Raw genomic sequence first — 10,214 nt, forward strand, 5'->3', positions numbered from 1 at the left:
CCACACAGACTCTGGGAGTTCCCTCTCCTCAGCCCTGGGGTGATCTATGGATCACGGGAACACAGGCTATAAAATCAAGATCTTGTGTGTGTCTGCATTGAGCAGGGGCCACAGAGTCATTCAAATCCCAGAGATTCTGCGGAGGGGAGGAAATATCTCAGAGAAGAAGCAAAGAGAGTGAAGAGGAAACAGAGATGTGTCAGGGAGATTAATCCAGCACTCAGACATGAAAGAAACATGTTCAGTTATATTCTGTTGCATTTCATTGAAATGTACATGTCATACTTAGCAGCCTGCAAGCCTCAGATTACCCAGAGAGAAAGCATAAGAAAGACAAGAGAATAAAAACACAGACAGAAAATGATCCTGAAATTGGAGAACCACTAAGAGAAAAAAAAAGCCAGACTTGAGACGAAAACTGCTGCTTGGCACCGAGGCCCCTCAGCAGGTCCCTGTGGCCGTGCAGTCCAGCACCAACCCAGATGCCCTGCTCACTGGCACCAAGGAACGTCCCAGGCAAGAGTCAGGAGGCTCCACTTGCCGTGTGAGAAGCCTGAAGCCTTCAGAGGCCGTCAGAGGGGCGGAAGGATGGAGAAAAGAGCAAGAAGAGATCACACTGGACCCAGCCCAGGACAAAGGGAAACCCCAGTGACCCCTCCTGGCAACTGTGCCCTCCTCCACAGGTCTGCTGATGAACCTGGGCCAAGGCGCCTCATGACTCAGACACCTCCTCCCTTCCAGCACCTTCTCTCCCTCAAAGAGAGAGGGTCTTGGAGAGAAGGGGCTTCCTGGAGCCTCCAGCTTCCTGGCCACTGATTCCATCCTAGAATTTGGAAAACCATGGGAGGTTGCACCAGGCTGAGAAGCCAGGAAAAGACCCCCCGCTCAGTGTGTGCGTGTATGTGTGGGGTGTGTGTGTGTGTGTGTGTGTGTGTGTCCACTCACACGCTGCCAGACCAGGCTCTCCCTGACCAACACCAAAGTCTCCAGCCCAAGAGGCCCTCAGGAAACTTCTAGGACCAGGGCCTAAAAAGTGTGTCTGAGCTGTCTCCTGCTGTGCAGTATTACTGAGGTACTGCTCTCTCTCTCTCTCTCTCTCTCACACACACACACACACACACACACACACGCAACACAGGCCATAGTCCAGGCCACAGGCCAGATTTCACCTTCTCTGCAGGAGTCCCTCCCCGGCCCAGCCCAGGTTCAAATTTCTGCAGCTCCTTACTGTGTAGCCTCAGCAAATTGCTCCACCTCTCTGCCTCCAGTGTCCACGTTTGTGACATGGGAATAACAGTCTGCCTCAGAATGGAATGAGATGGTGCAGGCAGTGCCTGGCACGGAGGAAGCACTCAGTGAATGTGTGTCGTTGCTAAGGTTCTGCACTGGTTCTTCATCCTTCAAGACTCAGCTCAGACATGCCCTCTGGCAGGGCTGCTACCTGCCTGCACAACTCTAGGGGGTGCCATTCACCACATTTGTGGTACATGTGTGAGTTGTACAGTGCACAGCCTGCACAACAGTACACTGTGGCCCTGGGTTCTGGGAAGATTTTCCTGACTGGTCCCATTTGGTCAGAGGCCCCTTCCTCCTCTGTTGTCCCCACCCCACCAGAGTGAGCTTCATGAGGAAAGGGACCTGGTCCTGCCCACCCTTGTGTCCCTAGGATCAGCTCAGGACCTGATCTGAAGTAGGGCAAACACCAGCAGCCATTCTTACAACTAGTAAATAGCTGAACAGGGGTTGACACCTAAGTTTAGGCGCCAAAGCTCTTAACTGCAGTCCAGAGAGGTCAAGTAACTAAAGTAGTCACCTACTCTGTATTGACAATGCAAAGCCAGACACCATTAGGTAGACAATTAGACTTGCTCTAACTGTGACTTGCTCTGCCCAATGAGACATGAGAGGCAGTGGCGTCTGTCACTTCCAGGGGGGAGCTTTAAGAGCAGCACCCAGTTTGCACAGTGATCTCAGAAAGCCCACGTGGAGGTAAAGCCGCGTCAGCCCAGAGCGGCTGCGGGGAGCAGAGCCGGCCACCTGCCCTGGGCACGTCAGCACAGAGAGGGGGCCTCCTCTCGAGTTGGGGATGCTACAGCCACTGGTTACCACAGCATAGCCCGGGCCCCCCAGAGTGATGCCACCGCTGAAACCAGGTCACCTGAGAAGTCTGCCCCCAGTCTCCAGGCCCCCATGGACGCTGGTCTCTGTGGGATGGGTCACTCCACACCACCCTAGTCACAGGTCTGGAGGGTCCTGCCAGTATCTGGGAGGCCGGCTCCCCAGGCTCTGACTTACCCAGACCTGGGCCAGACACACACATCCCATAATGATGCACAGATCACCCGAAAGCATCTGGGCTCCTTGCTCCTCTCTGTTAACTCATCCCTTCAACAAAGAAGCCCCTGGACACTGAGTCTGTGCCAGGCATGTGCTGGGCGCTGTGAATATCCAGGGAGCAGGACCGATGCAGCCCCTGCCCTCCTGGAGCTCACAGACTAGTGCAGGTGACAGTCGGTACCAGTGAACACCCAAGAAAAGAATTACAGAGTGCTGAGTGGGGCCAGGGGTGGGGAGAGGGCACGGGGGAGGGGACGCAAGTCTGCAGCTGGGGTGGGCCAGTCATAGTTAAGCTGAGACTCAAGGGTGAGAGGGACCAGCCAAGTGAAGGGAGGACAGGAAAAGGCATTCCAGGTGGAAGGAACTGCATGTGCAAAGGTCCTGAGGTAGGAAAGGCCTTGGGGAGAAACAGCAGAGCAGGGAGAGGGGAGGGAGATGCGGGGTGCACAGGGCCGGACCACATAGGCCTGCTGGCCGCAGGGAGGAGTCTGCACTTGATCCTGGGGTCAAGGAGAAGCCACTGAAGGGGCCAGGGGGGGAGAGTCATGACCAATTCACATTCAGAACATTCTCTGGGCCCAGGGCTTAGCACAGGGCCTGGCACACATTAGTGCTCGGTGAATGCTTGCTTACAATGGTGACACATGAGGGAAGAAAGGAGACACTCTTTAGGGCACTACTGACTCACCCTGGTCAGTCTACATGCTCCCTACACCCAGCGAGGGGTCCACTTGAGGACCGGGAGGAGCTGGGGCTTGTGGAGCAGCTGCCGCTGCCTGGAACCCAGGCTTCTCACATGTCAGCTCACGTGTCTTCAGTGAGGACCCCACAAGGGGGTGCACAGACGTCGCCAGAGAGTTACTGATGTTGTTTTTACAACAAAATAGATCCAAAATGAAAACACTCTAACCCTAATTTGAAGACACGTGAAACAGGATTCTCATTAGAAAGGGCATCAAGAAATATTTCAATATGGAAATCAATGGACTCTCGTGAAAAGAATCACCAGCTCAATAATGAAGAAGGGCAAGTCAATAGAACTGAGAAAATATGGAGGAGAAAAGTCACAACTCTTTCCCTGATTATAGGGTCGGAAACACTGAATTGATAAAACAATGGCATTGAATTACGAGGAAACGTGCAACTTCTTAACAGAGGGGGCAGAAACCAGCTAATGTGATAATGAACCACTGAGGGAGCATCAGAGCCTATGGCCAGGTCTGAGCATTTTCTAGGCACATGAGTGATTCCCGAAGCCCAACCTGAATCCCAAAGTGAGGCCTGGGGCTGGACCTCGACCTGGCCCCATCCTCTCTGAGCTGCATCTCCCCAATACCTTCTCTGGACCACAGGTTGTTCTGTCCTGCCCACCTCTCCACCCTCAGTGTGCAGTCCACCTCTTCCAGGAAGCCTCCCCTGATTACTCCAGACCCCGGTCACCCCAACTTTAACCTCAGCCCATCTTCCCCCTAAACATCAGGTGGTCACAGCAGAATGTGAGATTAACAGATTACAGAACACAAAGGCAGATGGTAGGTTCAAGTTCTCTCTCCTGTAGAAGGTAACCATGTCTGGCAGTCCAACAGCACTTTTCAGTTGGCAGAGCCCATCCACGCCCTTCGACTTAGTGGACCCTCAGAATCCCAAATTGGAGGGACTTCCCTGGTGGTGCAGTGGTTAAGAATCTGCCTGCCAATGCAGGGGACATAGGTTCAAGCCCTGGTCCGGGAAGATCTCACATGCCACGGAGCAACTAAGCCCGTGAACCACAACTACTGAGTCTGTGCTCTATAGCCTGCGAGCCACAACTACTGAGCCCACGTGCCACAACTACTGAAGCCCATGTGCCTAGAGCCCGTGCTCCACAACAAAGAGTAGCCCCTGCTCGCCGCAACTAGAGAAAGCCCACGCGCAGCAGTAAAGACCCAACGCAGACAAAAATAAAAAAAGATAAATAAATAATTTTTTAAAAAAAAGAATCCCAAATTGGAGCTAAGAGTGTGAGTCTGGGGCCAGAATCTCTGGGTTCAAATCCTGCCTCCACCACCTCCTAGTTACCCTGTGCAAGTTCTTTCCCCTGTTTGACCTTCAGTTTCCTCACCTGTGAACTGGGGCTAACAATGCTATCTCTTTGTAGGACTGTTATAAGGTCTATACATGTAAAGCATGTAGGACAGTGCCTGGCCTGTAAAATCTGTCCCTCATGTCTGAGATCTTTATCATCCTCCCCATTTTACAGATGAGCAAACTGAGGCTCAGAGAGGCTAAGGCACGTGTCCAGGACCACAGAGACAACGGCTGTCAGAACCAGCTCTTTAACTCAGATCCATAGTGTCTGGACCCGCATCCCATCTACCATGTGTCAAGGGCTGTGCCCTTTACGCCTCATCTCGTCCCACAGCTGTCCTCGGAGGGAAGTCTCCTCATCTCCCATTTCACAGATGAGGGAACTGAGGTCCAGGGTGCTCATGGAACTGGCCCGAGGTCCCACAGCCAGTAAGGGAAGAATTCCCCAGAATTCAGACCCAGGGCTCCCTGTTCCCAAACCTGCAGTGAAGGCGGTTTCCTCTTCCCTTCTTTGTTCCCAGGCTGCAGGACAACCGACGGGCCCCAGCTGAGAGGAGAGGGCTGCAGGGACAGGGGACCAGCTGGGGCCTGTAGGGAGAGCAGGCTGGGCAGCCACCCCCGGGGCTCCAGAGATCGCCCGGGTTCCGAAACTCTGCAGACTTCAATCCTTTGCAAAGCCAGAGGGCTTAAGGCAGAGCCAGTTCTCTGAGAGCCCCGAAGGGGAGGCAGCAGGTGAAGTTCATTTCTTGGGGTTTATGTTTCCTGTTCCTCTTCTGCAGAGATGCTCTAAGGGGCCAGCGATAAACCCTGTGAAGATGGATTTGTCATAAACTCATTATCTCTCCCTCCCCGGGGTCGGAGGTCACATCAATAACTTCCTGCCCACTCTTCCATGCAGATCTGTGGCGAGGCTGCAAGCCTGTTTTAGGAGCTGTAAATCCATCCCCCTCTCCCCCTGGAAATCAATTGGAAACCCGTTTGCTAAATCAACCCTAAATGTAAGCGCACGCAAACTACAAGGCCTATTCTGGGCTAGGCTGGGACTCCCGAAGGACATGCCCAGAGGAGACGCCACCCTGGAGTCAGACCCAGGTTCTGTCCAGGGTCAGGGGGGCACAGTGGGGACCGACCAGGCCAGGCCCAGTCAGGGACACAGAGAGCAGACGGCAGTGGGGAAACCTCAGCTGGGTGGGGCTCTGTGCTTAGCTCGCCCCCTCCTCCCACTCAGAGGCCCATTCCCTCCACAAGTCTCTCTGTCAAAGGGGAGAAGATCCGCTCAGAGAGGGCAGGGGTCTCACCGGCTTCCGCCGAGAGTCAGGCTAAGGATGGGGAATATGGCCTGGTCCCTCAGGCCCACCTCAGTCCCTGAGACGAGGCTTTCTCACTGCCTTGAACATGGAGTCCCAAACCCAGGCTTTTCCTTAGGGTACGCTGGCTCTGAATTAAACCAAGAGATTCATCCCCATAAGCTGCTCTGGCTGTTTTCAGAGAAGAGAAAACTTTCACATGCAGGCAGAGAACTGACCATCCTCTGTTCACAGACACGGGGGCACTCTTCCTGTGAGTACTGCTAGGGTTCGAGTCCCCTCTTGGGTTCTAGAACAGAAGGGAACAGGCCACGCGTGTTTGCTGAGTGAACTGACTGACTGATTTGGGTGGGTCAGATCCAGATAGATGGAATTTGGGGATAACCTTTGACCAGATGTGTGCAACAGCAATATTCTCCACCACCCATGGGGACAATTTTAAAGCAAGATTGCAAATTCTTTGATGTCTCCTCTCACAACCCTTTGATCAACAATGAATGGTGGAAGCCATATGATGTACAGGGCTAGATCCCAAAGGCTCCCATGTGAGAAGCCCAACCACCCACGAGGCTGCCATGCTGTGAGGAAGCCCAAGCCACAGGGGAAGGCTTTGGTCAACACTCTCAGCTGAGCCCAGCCTTCAAAGCCATCCGGACTCAACCATCAGACACGTGAGTGAACGATTCTCTGGATGCTCTCAACACCCAGCTGTTCAGGTCACTCCCAGCCATCTGAATCTTTCCTGCTGAGGCCCGGACATTGTGGAATGGGGATCAGACCACCCCCATTGCACCTTGTCCAAATTCTTGACTCAGAGACTGGTTGTTATTTCACATGACTAAATTTGGGTGGGAGCGGGGTGGAAATTATTATATAACAATGGTTAACCAGACTACCAACCTAGGGACAAAACAATATTCAAAGTGGTTTGACTCTGAGCCTCTATCTTAAAGTTCTCAGGAAGTTAGTGTTTTTATCCTGAGAAAGACCACCAGTGCTGAGTGTTTTGGGCAGCCTTTGCTGTGTAACAAAGCACCCCAAACCTCAGAAACGAAACAGCAGCAAGATATTGTTTCTTATAAACCAGTGGCTGGCTAGGTGATATCTCTGCTAGTTTCACCTGGACTTACCCCTGTGCTGCATTCCATCTGGCCTGGAAAGTCCAATCTGGCCTCCTTCACTCCCCTAGTAGTTGGATGTTGGCAAGAGGGCCTCAGCTCTCCACACGCCCACTCATCCTCCAGCAGACCAGGCCGGCTTCCTTACCTGGCGGTCTCAGGGCAACATTCCAAGAGGGTAAAAACAGAGGCAGCTACGCCCTGAGGCCTACTCTCAGAAAGCATATAATATCTCTTCCGCTGAGTTCTAGGGTAAAAGCCAGCCACAGGCCTGTGTAGATTCAAGAGGTGGGAAAGGAGACTCCATCTCTTGATGGAACAAATGGCAAAGTCATGCTGCAAAAGTGCATGCACAATATCTGTGGAACCTAGAAAAATGGTACAGATGAACCGGTTTGCAGGGCAGAAATAGAGACACAGATGTAGAGAAAAAACATATAGACACCAAGGGGGGAAAGTGGTGGGGAGGGGGGTGTGGTGTGATGAATTGGGAGATGGGGATTGACATGTATACACTAATATGTATAAAATGGATGACTAATAAGAACCTGCTGTATTAAAAAATAAAATTCAAAAATTCAAAAAAAAGAAAAAGCTATTGAAAACAGAAAAAAAAAAAGTGCACGCACAGGGAGATGGAGGAACTGTGGCCCTATTTTACAACCTACGCCACTGGGGAAGCTCTAGGTGGGCCAGTGGGAGAAGACTGTGTGTTCTGTGTGAAGAGAGAGGCTCAAGGGTAAACCTAAGGCTCCCAAGGGGCTTACTCAGTCCCACAAGGCAAGCCCAGCTCACCGCTGCATCCCTAAGAGGAAACAGGTACATGTTCTTTCTACATGGCCCACGTGTCGTCTGGCCAGTCCTGCCCCCAGTGTCAGGGAGCAGGGGCTGGACACTCCCCTCCCTGGTGTTATGTCTACATTTGCTTTCTATTCCCAGCCCCACGGTCTCCTGCCATGGGTGGGGTTTTGTACACACACAGAGACAGCCCTGCTGAGCACCTGGGGAGGTGTGGGTGGCAATGGGGTCTGGAGGGGCTTTTGCTGCCAGGCTGAGGGTGCTGAATGGGTCTCCATAATAGAGATGAGTGGAGATGCATTCCCAGAGGTAACCCAGGAGGAAGGAAGGGGGCGAGATAAAAGCAGAAAGAAAAGCTGGGAGATGGCGGGAGGTTAGGGCAGGTTGAGAGAGGGGATGCCTACGCCCCACTGGAAGCTGCCCGTGGCTGGGGGAGAGATCCTCCCTCCCAGCCTCCACCCCAGGTATCTCCCACCAACAGCACGTGGAATAAGGATCCAAATCAGTCTTGCTTAAATCTTGAAGATCTGTGAGCCTGGGGACCAGGATCAGCCTGGCTTGGTTCAGATACCAAATTTAGACTAAATCATAGTGGCCAGGGGAGGGGACAGGCCAAGTAAGACCAAGGGCACCCCTACTATCACCATTTGGAAAGGGATGGGGGGCAGATGGCTTGAGGAGGGAGGAGAACTCTCTCAATCCTCAGGAGGAAACAGATGAGGAAACTGTGGCTCAGAGCAGGGGAACTTCCCAAAGTCATCCAGTGATAAAGCAGCCGAGCTGGGACCTGAACTCCAGAGCCTCTGCTCTAACCACTGGGCAACAGAGCCTCAGGCTGCAGACTTAGGAGACCCCACAAAGGCTGGAGGGACTGCGGGGCCCCAGGGACAAGACAAAAAGGTCCTGAGTCCCGGGACACCAGGGAAGGCAGGTGCTCTGCCCTTGGTGCCCTCAGCCCCTCTCAGAGGGCTCGGCTGTGTGAGCGCATCCAGGGTGTGGTGGCTGAAATGGGGGCGCATCTCGAAGCTTCCAGTTCTCACAACCAAAGCCGATGCCAGTAAATTACTCCAAATAATGAGGCTGTTTGCTCAGGAAATCGAGAAGGCAGTACACAGTTGTCAAAGTAAACACAAACGGTGAACACGCCAGGCTTCTCAACACCGCCAGGCTGCTCCACGGCAGCCTCCCCACCGCCGGCTGAGATGAAGCCACCAGGTTGTCTGTCTGTTGAGCTGAGCAACTGAGAGTCAGGGAATCAAAGAAAATCCAGAAGGGATCGGGTAGGGGTCGAGTGCCTTGAGAAACACTGAATATAAAACCCTTGATTTACCGATAGGGAAACTGAGGCCTAGAGAGGCGGAGAGACCTGCCCAAGGACAGCAGACTAGAAGGCCGAGGTAGGCCAGGAATGTTCCCAGCACACTTGGCTAAGTGCAGGGTCAAGGTCATGGGGATAGGATGGAATCTGACAGATGATGAATAAGGAAACTAAAGCTCAGAGAGGGTAGGTACTTGCCCAAGGACTCACAGTTAGTGGTGGAACTAGGAGTTGGACTCCAGTCTGTTTGGCATCTTTTAATTGTGCTCTGCTGCCTGCATCTCTTCAGCCTCTGGATCAGGACTTAAAGGGGAGGGGTTGGCAGAGGTCAGGAAGAGCAGATTTCCAGAGGCAATGGATGGCATTCCAAGCAGAGGGAAAAGCACAAGCAAAGGCGCGGATGTGAGACCCTGTTTGGTGTACGTACCAGTTAGTGCTCTGGGTGGCAAGTGAAAGTCCCACTCACCCTGCCTTGAGCAGTTAAGGGACTAGACAAGCTCACATAACTGAGAGGGCCCAAGATGGTCAGAGGTAAGACTGAATATCTCCCATTTGTCCAACCAGATCCACCCCACCCTGCTCTGTACCCCAGAAGGATGACCTGTGTGGACTGCTGTTCCTCTGACTTCTCAACCAGTGGGGAGCACCAAAGGAAGGCTGGAGGCAGGGAGACCAAGATGTTCATTGCTTCTCTCCCTACATAGGGCCACCAGGGGCAGTGAACACACACAGCTTCTATGGGCAGCCCTCCCCAAACAGCCCTCTGCCTCCAGGTTCTGATAACTGCTCACTCCCCCTCACCCTTTTCAGGCCCAAGGGTAATAATGGCCCCTCTGTTACTCACCCTGGCATGCTGAACTATCCCTTGTGGTGTCCCTCCACACTGCCTTCACTCTTGTAAATTGTCCGCTTATTAAACTTCCCTCAAATTGCTCAATTTTGTTTCCTACTGAGGCCCAGGCTCATAACATTGACTTCAGGTATGGCTTGACCCAGCAGCTCAAATGATGTCAACAGAGTCCATCTCCCTGCTCTGCCTTTTGTGATACCAGTTTCATCCTCAGGCTACCCATGGTAGCCCCCTTCCCCCTTACCTTCCTACCCCATCCCCACCCCCCATACTCTCATCTCCAATGACCCACATTCTCCAAGTCTCACCTCCCCACATCACACCATTCAGGGGGAAGAGAGAGTCCCTTTGGGTAGCTGAATGGAAAAACCTATTTGTTTCCCTGAAACTGGAACAAACTTCTCTACATCTCATTGGTT

Source organism: Eubalaena glacialis, chromosome 3 (assembly GCF_028564815.1).
Source record: "Eubalaena glacialis isolate mEubGla1 chromosome 3, mEubGla1.1.hap2.+ XY, whole genome shotgun sequence".
Classification (NCBI taxonomy): Eukaryota; Metazoa; Chordata; class Mammalia; order Artiodactyla; family Balaenidae; genus Eubalaena; species Eubalaena glacialis.